The following is a 14,887-nucleotide window of genomic DNA, read 5'->3' on the forward strand; positions in this document are numbered from 1 at the left end:
CGGTCGGTGGGGCTGTGACTGCCTGCTGGGCTGGAGGGGCTGCAGGGCCGGCTGGGGGGGCAGTGCCAGTCACAGCGCCTGCCGCTTCGTGTCCCCCCCTTTCCCCTTTAGGGCACTGAACCAGGTTGAACATAGCTCGGTAGGCATGGGCCAGACCCCAGCACGTTGCTGTGATCTGTGTCTCTCTGGAGTTCCCAGGGTGGCAGCACACTTTTTGCAGATATTTTACCAGATTTTCCGGATTCTGTATTTGTTCAGGGGTGAGTTTAAAACACACCGGGGGTGCCCACTGCTCTAGACACCTGCCCATGCTGTCCCACACACCCAACCACTCACAGCTATCCGGCCCCAGGGCAGGTCTCTGCAAGATCACAGAATCACAGAATCACAGAATAGTAGGGGTTGGAAGGGACCTCTGTGGGTCATCTAGTCCAACCCCCCCGCCGAAGCAGGGTCACCTACAGCAGGCTGCACAGGACCTTGTCCAGGCGGGTCTTGAATATCTCCAGAGAAGGAGACTCCACAACCTCCCTGGGCAGCCTGTTCCAGTGCTCCGTCACCCTCAGAGAGAAGAAGTTCCTCCTCATGTTCAGACGGAACTTCCTGTGCCTCAGTTTGTGCCCATTACCCCTTGTCCTGTCACTGGGCACCACTGAAAAGAGCTTGGCCCCATCCTCCTGACACCCACCCTTCAGATATTTGTAGGCATTTATAAGGTCCCCTCGCAGCCTTCTCTTCTTCAGGCTGAACAAGCCCAGTTCCCTCAACCTCTCCTCGTAGTGGAGATGTTCCAGTCCCCTCACCATCCTTGTAGCCCTCAGCTGGACTCTCTCCAGTAGCTCTTCATCCTTCTTGAACTGGGGAGCCCAGAACTGGACACAGTACTCCAGATGAGGCCTCACCAGGGTAGTGTAGAGGGGAAGGAGAACCTCCCTCGTCCTGCTGGCCACACTCTTCTTGATGCACCCCAGGATCCCATTGGCCTTCTTGGCAGCCAGGGCACACTGCTGGCTCATAGTTAACCTGTCGTCCACCAGGACACCCAGGTCCCTCTCCGCAGAGCTGCTCTCCAGCAGGTCCACCCCAAGCCTGTACTGGTGCATGAGGTTGTTCCTCCCCAGGTGCAGGACCCTGCACTTGCCCTTGTTGAACCTCATCAGGTTCCTCTCTGCCCAGCTCTCCAGCCTATCCAGGTCACGCTGAATGGCAGCACAGCCTTCTGGTGTATCTACCACACCTCCCAGTTTGGTGTCGTCAGCAAACTTGCTGAGGGTACATTCTAACTCTTCATCCAGGTCGTTGATGAAGAAGTTAAACAAGACTGGGCCCAGTACTGACCCCTGAGGGACACCACTTGTCACCAGCCTCCAACTAGACTCAGAGCCGCTGATGACAACCCTCTGAGTTCTGCCATTCAGCCAGTTCTCTATCCACTTCACCGACCACTCATCCAGCCCACACTTCCTCAGCTTCCCCAGGAGGATATCATGGGAGACTGTGTCGAAAGCCTTGCTGAAGTCAAGGTAGATAACATCCACAGCTCTCCCTTCGTCTACCCAGCCAGTCATGTCATCGTAGAAAGCTATCAGATTGGTCAGGCATGATTTCCCCTTGGTGAATCCATGCTGACTACTCCTGATAACCTTCTTTTCTTCCACTTGCTTGATGATGGCCTCCAGGATAAGCTGCTCCATCACCTTTCCCAGGATGGAGGTGAGGCTGACCGGCCTGTAGTTCCCTGGGTCCTCCTTCTTGCCCTTTTTGAAGATTGGAGTGACATTGGCCTTTCTCCAGTCCTCGGGCACCTCTCCAGTCCTCCAGGACCTCTCAAAGATGATGGAGAGTGGCTCAGCAATGACATCCGCCAGCTCCCTCAGCACTCGTGGGTGCATTCCATCGGGGCCCATGGATTTGTGGACATCCAGATCGCTTAAGCGATCCCTCACACAGTCCTCCTCGACCAAGGGAAAGTCGTCCTCTCTGTAGGCTTCTTCTCTTACCTCCCGGGCCTGGGATTCCTGAGGGCCAGTCTTAATCAGTCTTAATCGTTAAGATGTTCTTAACGACTTGCTTAACCCTAAACAAAACCCAAAACCCATTCAGGAGGCATAACAAAAGGAGAGTGCTGCCCTGAGCATCCCACGGGTACTCGAAATTCTCAAAAGCCATTAGGACCAGCCTGAAGGAGAGAGGGGGGGCGAAAGAGTGGGGGAAGGTATCCCCTTTGGTTTTCCCCACAGGCTGGGTTTGATTATTAACAAATTCTGAGACATAGGATATGAGGTACAGAAATGACTGCAGTGCCGCATGCAAATACAAGCCTAATTTCATGCACATTGATGTTAGCATGTCATAAATCGATATCGTACAGTAGAGCAAAATTATCATCCTGATCTTTTTCCCCGCGATGATGAACAGCACGGCATTGAATACATACTGAAAATAAGGGTTCAAAAACCACAGCCATCTGGTCACAGACAGAAACATTTTTACCGGCGACTATTTAACACAAAAAATGCGTATAACAAAATTTAACAAAACATAAGAAAGCAGTTTTAACACCCGCTGCTCAGCCCTGCCGTTATCCGTGCCCCACGCCTGGGTGCCAAATTAAATGTTTTGGTTTCGGCTGCCGCCGGCAACAAAAGCGCCACGCGGCCGCCCCTCCCCCTGCCGGCGTGCGGAGGAGAATGGAAAGAAAGAGGCAGAAACTGGTGGGTCGGGATAAGGGCAGTTTAACAGAACAGCAAACAGAGGGAAACAGGAACAACAATGATACAAATAAGGAGAAAACACAACAACGAACCGCACAACCCAGACAGCCACTCTCCCGAACAGGACCGGCGCCGTGCCCCCCCAAGCCGCGTGTGAGTTCCCGCCGCGCCGCCCCCCCCACCGGAACCCAACATGATGTCACATGGTATAGAATACCGGGCTCTGTTTGGCCAGGTGGGGTCAGCCCCCACCCCCCGGCTGTGCCCCTTCCTGGAATCCGGTGAAAATTAACCCTGTCCTGGCTGAACCCAGGACACTGCTGAAGATGGTCTGCGGTTTCCTTTCAAAAGCTTGGATAGTCTTTCAAATGAAAGTTGAGAAACACTGGGTTTAGTTTGCTAGTATTTACTATTTGTATTATGTACTTGTATTTACTGCTTCTAGTACAGCATATTTTAGCGTTTTCACATCTCCAGAAAACTTCATGTGGCATGTTAGTTTTGGTGATGTTTTCACTGCTGACATTTTGAGACCTTGCAGGTCTGGGAATGGAGGTGCAGAAGTTTCTCTCTAGTGTGTTCTGTTCCACGAGTGCTGCACTTCTTTTCCACTCCTCAGCAGCCTCTCAGGGACTTTGGGGTCTTTGGATGCCCAAGGAACAGAAACAGCCAAGAATATTCTTGTTATCTGTGTTTGGTGTGGTCCTGACTTTTTGGGGTATTTATCTTAACTAAGTAGGACATGCCTTTGCCACCTCAAAACTATTTCAGCTCAACTCCTATCTAAAAAATTTACCTAAGGGGAACTCCACCTAAGTGTATACCCAAAATTGAGCAAGAGTATTTTCCCTGCAACATGCACATGCATTGGGAGTTACTCCTGTGTTGATGGAGGATAGTGGGATTCCCAGCATGGGTTGCGTTTTTTCTTTCTTGGCATGAGGTTTTATAGTGAGGACTGGCCCTGAGAGAACAGCTGAGTGGAGCTATACTTTTCCTTCTAAATGATGTTAGTTGCAAGTCTGTTTAATGGATTAACTTTCCTTCTAATAAGTTCATGTGGTCAATTCTGTGATGTGGATTTCTGTAAAAGCTGGCTAATCTTTTTTATATCATATATATGGAACTCATATGTATTTTCTGGACTTCAAGGCTGTTAGCTGTAATTTCACATGATGTGATGCTTTAGCTATGGGACAAAGAGGATCTGCTTTATTTGCTGGATAATTTATTTCTCCTTCCCTCTTCATCATATGTATCCTTCTGTAAATTTGTCCTTCTGCTTTTGCCTTCTACCAGTCTGAAGTCTTTAGGGAGCAATCGCTGTTCATCTGTGAATCTCTTGTGGTGAATATGTCTCTTCCAGTTTGCATTTCCATCATAAATTCTTGACCAAACTATGAGAGGATGTGTCAGTTCTACATTTTGCATTCCTTAGGATGTTTACTGTCTTCATTTTCTCTTGACTGTTTTGTAAGAAAAAACTGAAGCAATTTCTTTCTAATGAAACATCATGGTATTGGGAATTGTTTTTGATATTGCCATGCTGTTTTTTCTTAGCACAATTTATCACTGAGGGAATAGGTATTTACTGAGTTGCTGGAAGTCTTAAACATGTGAATAGTATCATAAATTACCTACTTGAGAAACATCAGTGAGACAAGACGATTAGAGGGAGTGAAAATGTCTGCTCTGATAAATTAAAGTTGAACAATATCAGAAAAGAATTTGTTGTCTAATTTTGTTCTCAGCTGTATGTATAAATCTAGAGTCCATCAGTAATGTCAGTGGTGTTTATCCACATTTCCAATGCATACTGAAATACCACTGGCCACTGCCTGATTAAGTACAATAGCAACCAAACCCATGGAGATGTCCTGTCTACCACACTACAACTTTAGTTGGTATTTTCTTGAGTGATATTAGAAATTCTAAAGCTCTGGAAATAGATTATTTTCCTGCTAAACTGGGTAATTTTGATTGTAGAAGAAGTGAATTCAAGTTAAAGAAAATAATTTAAGGCTGGAAATAGTTCTAGTGAATTGCTATAGGATCTCCCACATTACTTTTTAACCATAGATTGGCAGATGTTTTTTCTAGTAGAAAACTGATATACTGGAGTTCCTGGAGAAAGTATGTAAAGATTATCTAAAATGATATGCCAGTGGCAAATGGGGTTCCTTAGGGGTCCGCATTGAGACTGATGCTGTTTAATATTTTCATCAGTGACACAAACAGTGAGATCGAGTGCACCCTCAGAAAATTTGCAGATAACACCAAGATGAGTGGTGCAGTTGACACACCAGAAGGATGGCATGCCATCAAGAGGGACCTGGAGAAGCTCTAAAAGTGGGCCTACAGGAGCCTCATGAGGTTCAACAAGGCCAAGTGCAAGGTCCTGCATCTGGGTCGGAGCAACCCTTGGTATCAATACAGGCTGAGGGATGAAGGGATTGAGAGCAGTGCTGCTGAGAAGGATTTGGGGGCACTGGTGGATGAAAAGCTGGACATGAGCCACCAGTGTGTGCTCACAGCCCAGAAGGCCAACTGTATCCTGGGTTGCATTAAAAGCAGCATGACCGGCAGGTTGAGGGAGGTAATTGTGCCCCTTTGCTCTGCACTGGTGAGACCCCACCTGGAGCCCTGTGTCCAGCCCTGGAGCCCTCAGCACAAGCAGGACAAGGAGCTGTTGGAGTGGGTTCAGAGGAGGGCCACAAAAATGTTCCAAGAGCTGGAGCACCTCTCCTGTGAAGAAAGGCTAAGAGAGTTGGGCTTGTTCAGCCTGGACAAAAGAAGGCTCTGGGGAGACCTTATTGCGGCCTTTCAGTATCTGAAGGGACCCTATAGGAAAGATGGGACAGACTTTTCAGCAAGACCTGTTGTGAAAGGACAAGGAGTAATGGTTTTAAATTAAGGGAGGTTAGATTTAGACTGGATATAAGGAAGACATTTTTTACAATGAGAGTGGCGAAACACTGGAACCGGTTGCCCAGAGAGGTAGTGGGGGCCCCATCCCTGGAAACATTCAAGGCCAAGTTGGACTGGGGTCTGAGCAACCTGGTCTAGTGGAAGATGTCCCTGCTCACTGCAAGGGGTTGGGCTAGATGACCTCTAAAGTTCCCTTCCAACCCAAAGCATTCTACGATTCTATGATTGACACACTGAAAATATGAGTTGTAAATTTCAATCTTATAAAGTTTTTAAAGTTTTAACTTAAAGTACGTATGCTCTTGGATGATTCTAAGAACAGTTGTATGTACACAAGTCAATAACAACTAAAATCAAATGAAAAGGCAAGGTTACAGTTGTAGGCAAATCAAATGTTGTAAATGTTGGGTGTAACACTATGTCTTTTTCTTCTCTTCCTGCTGCTAGTTAAAAGGATGTTCCCTGCTGTCTCCCAACATATTTTCCTTAGATTATCCAATGTAAAAATCATCTCATACACTTTGCGAGAGGAGCCTCCCAGACGAAATTCCTTACTGGTTATCTACATATTGTAACCATGTTGTACATAATCTAGCCTCTTTGCTTCTCGCTTAATGAAACTTAAGGTTCAAACAGATTGGGGACCTTTTGCCATATAGCAGCTTGGCTCATAATATCTTCTTAGTTTCAACTACGTAAGTCTTACCGAAAAAGCCATTTAGCTTGAGTTGAGCTATGTCTCCAGAAAATTATGAAAAAGCTGAAATGTTGTATTACTCACCACCTGCTTCTTATGGGTCTCCCTTCCAATTACAGTCAAGTAAATATATACATTACTTTAAGTAAGGAGGACAACTATGATGCAAAGATCACAACACTTCTAAGAAGTCATTGGAATATATAAAAATGTTCAGCACCGGACAATGTTGTCCTGAAAGACTTCAACCTTAATGAGAATAAATAGGTGAATTAATATTTTTATTTTTCCCAGAACACTACTGAAAAAGGAAGTCAATATGTTAAAATTTGACACACTTTCCAAGTTTATTTGTGAGTCGATGTAAGCCTCATACTTGTAGTAATCCATTTATCTGTAAAGCATATTCCATAGCCTACTTAGGGCTTCACTGATTTTGATGGTGTGTGGATGAGGCTCTTTGCTACTCTCTTTTTCTAAGTATTACTTCTGTCAAAGGAGTTGGCTTGCCTGATGCAATCTTCTCTTTGTCCTCAAGAGTCTTCCATGGAGCCTTGGCTGGAGCCTCTCCTGCTCCATGCTGTGAGCAACCAGTTGTGCCTGGTTGAAAGGCAACAATGTTTTTCTGTTTGTTTTAAATATTTATTTTAACTTGCACTTTAAGCACCCTGGCTGTAAGGCACACTAAGCACTTGAATCTGGAGTCAGAAATGCAGCTAGCAACAAGAAATGTATGTAAATCAGAATCTTGTCTTTTCTGCACTGTGTTGTGGATTCATGTTCATTAGCTCCAGTCCCCAGCCTACTTTCCCCTTTGATTCTTATTTGAGTAATCACTTCAAAACACAACTTTGCAGCTGTAGAACAAAAGCTTAAAAGGCAAAGTTTAGCTTCTGTTGCTTTTGTGTGAATGTGAAATACCCTCATTGCATTGTAGCTTGGCATTACAAAACACACCAGTGAATAATACAACACACGAAGGCCATCCCAAACTGAGCTAGCAGCTTTCAGACCTGCATCAAATGTGTCTGAGAGAAGAAAATGAGATGCTGAGGAGCAGGCCGTGGTACCCTTTGTTCTTGCCGTGGAGAGCTTTGTTGTTTCTAATGGCTCATTTGTGATTTCTGGAGAGACGTAAGAAGAAATGGGTTTTAACACAGCAAGTGATGTTTTTCTCTGCTAGGTCTCAACGTGTAGCACTTCTGTGACTTCAGCCGATCACTTGTTGAACAGCCTTTTTGTAGCTCCTTGAAAAACACGGTTCAAAACTAGTTTCTACCTGCTCCACGTTTGGGTTTTTTTTTTAAACTACCATTACAGAAACTAATATCACTGTTACTTTCAGTCTTCCTGAAGAAACACATATCTGAATCTCAAAAGGTTTTTGTCTAAGGATGTGGGTAGGGGGGAATGGCATCGTGCCCCTGCTACCAACGCAGTATGGAACAGGAAAATGAGAACTGTGGCAGGAAGATGAGGGAGGAGAAGGTTGTTTAGTGAACTGGTTGCAAAGTTGATTGCCTCAAACTAGCTTACTCAAAAGTAAGCTGCATCAAAAATAATGGGATTTCATGAATGAGGAGGGCAAAGAGGTATTAACTTCCTACTCTGTATTCAAAACACCCATGAAGTGAGGCTTTGGTAGGAATGAAGGGGAGGGTTGTTTAAAGTGGGTGTTTTGTTTCTGTGAGATTTGTACCCAGGCTTTTAGCTACTGTAAAACAGCGAAGTTCTGCTGGAATAAGTGCTTTCAGTGGAGGTATGCTGACTTACAGCAGCTGAGGATCTGACCCAACACAGCCTTTCAATGTAGCAGTGACCTAGTTAAGTGTTATACTTTCCATTATTAAACATCCACATTAAAGGGTTATCTAACCCTAGCAGAAAAATCATATCCTGGAAAAAAAGTTGACAGGAAGAATCTCTCTGTGAGCAATTTCCATCTGTCCTTTGGGAGCTACTTTGTCGCATGTATCCCAAACCTCCTCTGAAACCCCCCCCCCCTCACAGATCCATCATTTTCGGCACAGGTTAAGAAAACCTAGTCTTTCTCCTCCCCCCTTTACAGAAAATAAACACACACTGATCCCCATAGGTTGAGCCTCATTAAAAAAAAAAAAAAAAAATAAAGATTGTGTGGGTTAGAAAGTGAGTGTTGAGATAAATAAGAAAACAGTTTTCTTTTAACTGGCATAATTCTTCAGACAACAGACTGCTTAATGTACAACCTAGATATGAAGGTGGTCTGTCAGAATGTGAAAGGTTGGTTTCCAAGAAGCTGACATAAATACAATCCTGCTTTGCCATTAAGTTTTCTGGGCCAGATCCCAACCCTCCTGCACTTCAGCATGTTTTGATGAAAGAACTGTGTGGGCTTTTTTTTTTTTTTTGAACGCTGTGGACAGTCTTCAATTTGTGATTAGAATTTTCTCAAGCCAAAGAATCTTCAGTGTTTCTAAAGAGCATGGAAATCCTGGGTAAAGATAGAGCCATATCCTCCTGCCAGAAAACCTATGGGAGGGGGACAGGACCTGAGGAGCTCTGGGAAATTTATTTTCTGGGTTTTCTGATTCTTATTCTCTTCACTGGAATGCTTTTGAGGATCATTAGAGGTTTCAAATCAGGATGCAAAAATTTTTTTTTTTTTTTTGAAGATCTAACAGGATTTTAGGTATCTGAAATTTAAATTCCCTCATGCTACTCAGTTGCCTCTGCAGCCATGGAGGCAAAAGATATTTTTAAGAGCCTCTATTTTATGTTAGAAATTTTATTTGTGTGAAGGTAAGAAGCCTTGGGCTACTTAAAATTTGATTTCCTGTTGTACCCAGAAACATCTTGATTAAATACTTCTGTTCTGTTTGAGGAAGATGTTCCCTCTTGCTTTCTGTCCTCCATACTTGTGGTATGCTCCTTCGTTACGAGAATTACACAATGCCACCCCCCCCCAGGATAGAGAGGGAACCCTGCATCCCGGTGCATGAGGTTGAGTGTATTCAGTAAACTAAAATAATTTCTTTTATTGAAGAAAGGATGAGAGTGAGAGTCCATTTCGGTAGCTTGTTTACGAACACATTCTTTCTGGAGATGATGTGCTTTGTTAGTTGAGAACAGAGTGTGCTTCCTCCGCCTGGACTGCTGCAGAGTTCTGCAAAAAATCCATCTGGGGCCAGGAAGTACTGCAGGGCCCAGCATTGCTGCTCCAACGGAGCTGAGCTGTGGTACCAATGTCAGTGTGAAGGTTTTGGCGGGCTTCAAAGCAACCCAATCTTTCTGAGGTGCCCCTGTTGCATTCCTGCCTTCATTCTTCCAAATAACTGCAAAGGGACCTAGGCAATGTGAAGTCCTGTGGGCTATAAAGCAGAGACTGAATTGCACACAGATCACGTTCAAAGATGCAAATATATTATATATAGCTATCAATAGGTAAATCAATAGCAAAGGAGAATGTGGCCTACGGAGACATGCTTAATATTAGTGCTTATGACAAAATAAAGTGCAATACTCGTGCACCTATTGGTAGTGGCTCTTCTGAGATGTTTTCTGTGCAGATCAGATTGCCATCTTTCATTTGTTCTTTCTCTTTCTTAGGGAAGATTTTTTTAATCTAAGTAAATGCTATGAATCTGGTGTAATTTGGGAAGTCTTACGCCTAATGCACGTTGGATACACAATGTTGCTGAGTGCAGCAGCCAACTTGGGATCATTTAGTTTTACGTTTGTGCTTTGGGTTTTCAGTCCAGGAGGTAATGCTGAAATCAATGCCACAGTGACTGAGCATAGTTTGAATACCAATCTAAATGCTTGTCTTCAGTTTATAGTCCTTCATCACCTCCTTTTAGAGCTGTGGGCAGTAAAGAAAGTTAAAAAAGTGAACTATTTCCCCAGAACCATAATAATGTGGAGAAAATATAATGTAGCCAATAAGCCTTATCTTCTTTTCTGTCTTACTGTTTATTGTTTATTCTTTAATTTGGTAACATCTGCTTTTAAGTGTATTAGACCAACCGTTGGAAATTGAGATCTCTATGAAGTTTTGACATGCAAAGGTGCAGTGTTAAGTGCATCATAAGGATGAATATAGAGTACATTGAAAAATCTGTACTGAATGTTAAGGTCACCTAGTCTCAAAAGCTCACAGGCTTGCTTTCCAGCTCTGATTAGTGTTTGTTGACATTGAGAAGATACTGCTTTATATACAAAACCCTTTTTTTCCACTGTTCTCATCATCCAATATAAAGACCAAGCATAAAATATCAGTCATATACCATTGATACATTATGTCCACTAACTGCTATGAAGCTCATTTTGATGGGAAACTTGTAAAAAAATTATACTGTGACTTGTAGTTTTGAAGGATTTTTTGTGATTCAGCTGAAGGTCAGTTGTTATATAAAATCCAGTATGCAATGCCAAATTCTTTTACAATTACACTAGCTTTTAGAATAAGAGTTTTAAGCTAGGTTTGAAGGAGGCAAGGGATGAAGTCAGGCTTGCTAGAGAAAATCCTGGGTGTGGCATGCTAACATTTGAGGAACGGTGTGCTATCAAAGTCCTTCAGTCTGCCATCTCAGTAGAGGTAGGGGATGGAAAACCACATGGCAGCAAAGACACAGGGGTTACTAATGTGTACTCAAGTGGCCTCAAGTTGCGTCAGGGGAGGTTTAGATTGGATATTAGGAAAAATTTGTTTACTGAAAAAGAGATCAGGCATTGGAATAGGCTGCCCAGGGAAATGGTTGAGTCTCCATCCCTGGAGGCGTTCAAAAAATGTGTAGATATGGCACTTCAGGACAAGGTTTAGCAGGCATGGTGGTGTTGGGTTGAAGGTTGGACTTGGTGATCTTGGAGATCTTTTCTAACCTTAATGATTCTATGAAAGAAGATTTATCTTCGGGAGAGGAAAGGGCTGAGCATTTTCAGGAAATGATTTCTTGGCAGTCAAGCTGAATGTGTGAGAAGTGTGTCTATGTTGGAGGACATGCTTTCCACACCTGGAGAAGCGAGACAGATGCTTAGTGATGGGGCTCAAGTGCTTCCTTAGTAAGTTTGCAGGTGACACCAAATCGAGTGGGAGTGTTGATCTGCTTGAGGGTAGGAAGGCTCTGCAGAAGGATCTGGAAAGGCTGGATCAATGGTCCAAGGCCAATTGCATGAGGTTCAACAAGGCCAAGTGCTGGGTCTTGCACTTCAGTCACAACAACCCCATGTAATGGTATAGGCTTGAGGAAGAGTGGCTGGAAAGCTGCCTGGTGGAAAAGGACCTGGGGGTGATGGTCGACAGCAGTCTGAACATGAGCCAGCAGTGTGCCCAGGTGGCCAAGCAGGCCAACGGCATACTGGCTTGTGTCAGAAATAGCGTAGCCAGCAGGAGTAGGGAAGCGATTGTCCCCTGTACTTGGCACTGATGAGACTGCACCTCAAATACTGTATTCAGTTTTGGGCTCCTCACTGCAAGAAAAACATTAAGGTGCTGAAGCATGATCAAAGAAGTGCAACGAGGCTGGTGAAGTGTCTATAGAACAAGTCCCGTGAGGAGCAGCTGAGGGAACTGGGGCTGTTCAGTCTGAAGAAAATGGAGGCTGAGGGGAGTGACCTTATTACTCTCTACAACTAACTGAAAGGAGGTTGGACAGAGGTCGGTGTTGGTCTCTTTTCCCAAGTAACAAGTGATAAGATGAGAGGAAATTGCCTCAACTTGCTTCAGTGGAGGATTAGATTGGATATTAGGAAAAATTGCTTCACCGAAAGGGTTGTCAAGCACTGGAGGAGGCTGCCCAGGGAAGGGTTGGAGTCACCGTCTTTGGTGCTTTGGTGGTATTTAAAGGAAGTGTAGATGTGGTGCTTAGGGACGTAGTTGAGCTGGTGGACTCGGGAGTGTTAGGTGTACAGTTGGACTTGATAGTGTTAAAGGTCTTTTCCAACCCAAACAATTCTATGAATTGACTGTAATTTTAAAAAGTGGAATATTTGGCTCAGTTTTACATACCATGATTAGGACATTACCTTAAATATAGAAACACTGGAAGGTGTTTAATGCAGAATTTTTTGAACCATCTATTACATATTTATACCACCTACTTTTCAGGAATGTAGATACTGGATCTAGTTTTTAACCTACTGCTGTAACGACAAGAAATAATAAAAACTGTCAACTGGCATGATAACAGACATCACCCCTTTATATTCTTTAATAGTAATGAGTTTAAGAGTCAGAAAGGTCCTTTTGGCAAGAATCCTGTGATTTAGAAACAGTCCTGATTCTCTGCTAGAGAATGTAACTTTGCAACAATATTGGGAATATTACGGTTACTTTAATCCTTTTTTTGAAGTTCTCCATAAATATTGGTTATATAATTCCCATTGGAGTCCTGTGGGGTAGGTATCTCTTATTCCCATTTTATTGATGGCAGCCATGAAACATTAAAGAAAGAAAAAAATCCTCCTGATTTTATTTTCCTTTTTTCCTCCAATATGTAGGGAAGTGCCATGTCTGAAGCTAGGAACACAACTGTTCAAATTAGTTTTTGAATGAGAAACCTTTCAGTTGGGGGTGAAGAAAAAAAACCTTAATTGTTATTTTTTTTTAATCGCATCTGCACTAATTTTAAAATAATCATTAATGTTAGAAATGTATGCATTGTAATTTGACGGAAATTTGGATTTGGGTAGATGAAAACATATTTGCAGGTGTTCCCTCTCCTGCTCTTTCCCCTGGCTCCCGTTCTTCCTTTCCTCCCTCAATTAAAACAATTTCACAGAAAAATAGGTCTTTAAAAGCCATAAAACCGGAGCTCTGTTAAGACTTCTGATTGTTATTGTAAAGATTTTTATCTGTGTCTCATCAAGGATGATACCATACATTCACAGAGCTGAGCTGTTCATTTCTTTCTGAGAAAAGTAAAAACACTTCTGGGTCATGCTGCTGTGTTACACACAGCGGCAGTGAATATTGCTCTGGTACTCGTCCTTCCCATGGGTCTGCGCCACCACAGCTGATACGCAGAAATTATAAGGGCCCTGATCCATAACTCTTCTCGATTGTTATTAGTCCCAGTTGCTTCACAGTGATTTTTCAGCATGTAAAAATAAGCACTTAGGTTTTTGCAGAAGGAGGGTCTTCATATGTAACTGTATACGACCAGGTCTTGCCCTGGCCTCATGAAGGAAAATAAACTGTACGTAAGCACAGAGCTCATTAATATTTTCTTGAGTTCTTTCACCCTGGTTCAGTCACTGTCACTAATTTGTTACGATTGCGGTAACATTTCAAGAGTTTGCATATTTTTATTTTGTCTGAATGACTCCGTGGGATCTTGGTTGTTTTATATTACCTTGACAGTCACAAGCAGAATCAGACCCAGATAAAATTATGTAAATATAAATGTCAATAAAATAAATTATTCTATTTTTGCAGATGTTCTTCATCTGGACTGAATTTGATTGTGGATGTTTGTCTCCATGCACAATGATCCAGAGCTGAAGGATGAAAGTGTTCCTGGAGCAAAGAAAACACATTCTGAATCTTTACTGTAAATTATACACTATACAAAATCAGTCCAAATTGTTCAAACCCTTAGACAATTACAATGTTATTCTACTCACCATGCTGAGTGCTGTGTAATTACCATGGTTAGCAGCAGTTTGCTTGCTCTCAGTCCTGAAGGGAGATGCAAGCTTTACTGAACAAAAATAAATGCAGATGTTGGACCTTATTTTGTTTTCTGACTCAGCAACTGAAAATACCCACAAAACGGGAAGAATTTTTTTTTCTACTTATTTAGTTGATATAGCATTAACACAAACACTGATATTGATCAAATATGTACTGTGCTGTGGTTACTTGTATGATTAAGGAATTTGCTAAGTTCCAACTCCAAGCTTTATTTGTAAAAAGAAAGCAAAAAATCAGCGAGATTGTTCCCAAAGCAGGAAGATCCACTTATTAAGAATTGTTCCTTTTTTTTTCATTAGTTTTCTAGTTTATAGGCTTGCCCTTCGCCTGTGAAGTCAATGATAGATTTGCTTGCATAGTTAATCACATGTGAAACATACTTCACATGTAAGTCCATTTGTTTTGTGGGATTAGTTTACCAGTTCGCTTCGTCAGCGTAATCATTCTTCCTGAATAAAAACTTTCCAATACAATTAAATTCCAAGAACATGTTTGGCTTATGGGCTAAGCTTCTGAACCTCAGCAACTTCTATGTAATTGTTGGAAGGCTGTAATCTAAATTCCAAATACTTCTGCAAACTATGGGTGGACCTACCTTCAACTTGAGCTCAAAATTTGGAACAAATGGCTCAGGAGATCAGTCGTGAAGACTCCTTTGGCTTGGCCAGTTAGAGGGTACACGTGGGATTCCAGCTGGCATCAGGCTGTGTTGACTAGAAGATAATATTAATTTTTTCTTTTTTTATGGCTTTATGGTAAGTTCTGTCTAATAAAATCTAAGAAGTATTTATAACATGCTCACAAAAATGCTACCAGAAAATTAAGGAACAGTCTGAAAGATAGAAACATCTGTCCTGCTTTGGTGACCTGTTAGAT

The 14,887-nt window shown here is 42.8% G+C and overlaps 1 long non-coding RNA gene across 1 annotated transcript in view; it reads left to right on the forward strand.

The window, feature by feature from the left end:
- LOC142360765 (uncharacterized) overlaps nt 1–14,000 on the forward strand; it is a 169,088-nt gene extending 155,088 nt beyond the window's left edge. Inside the window, exon 3 of the long non-coding RNA XR_012763342.1 lies at nt 13,754–14,000. This is a non-coding gene — a long non-coding RNA (uncharacterized LOC142360765). The remainder of the gene's footprint in view (nt 1–13,753) is intronic.
- The last annotated feature ends 887 nt before the right edge of the window (nt 14,001–14,887 follow it).

The sequence above is a fragment of the Opisthocomus hoazin genome, chromosome 3, assembly GCF_030867145.1.
Source record: "Opisthocomus hoazin isolate bOpiHoa1 chromosome 3, bOpiHoa1.hap1, whole genome shotgun sequence".
Taxonomy (NCBI): domain Eukaryota; kingdom Metazoa; phylum Chordata; class Aves; order Opisthocomiformes; family Opisthocomidae; genus Opisthocomus; species Opisthocomus hoazin.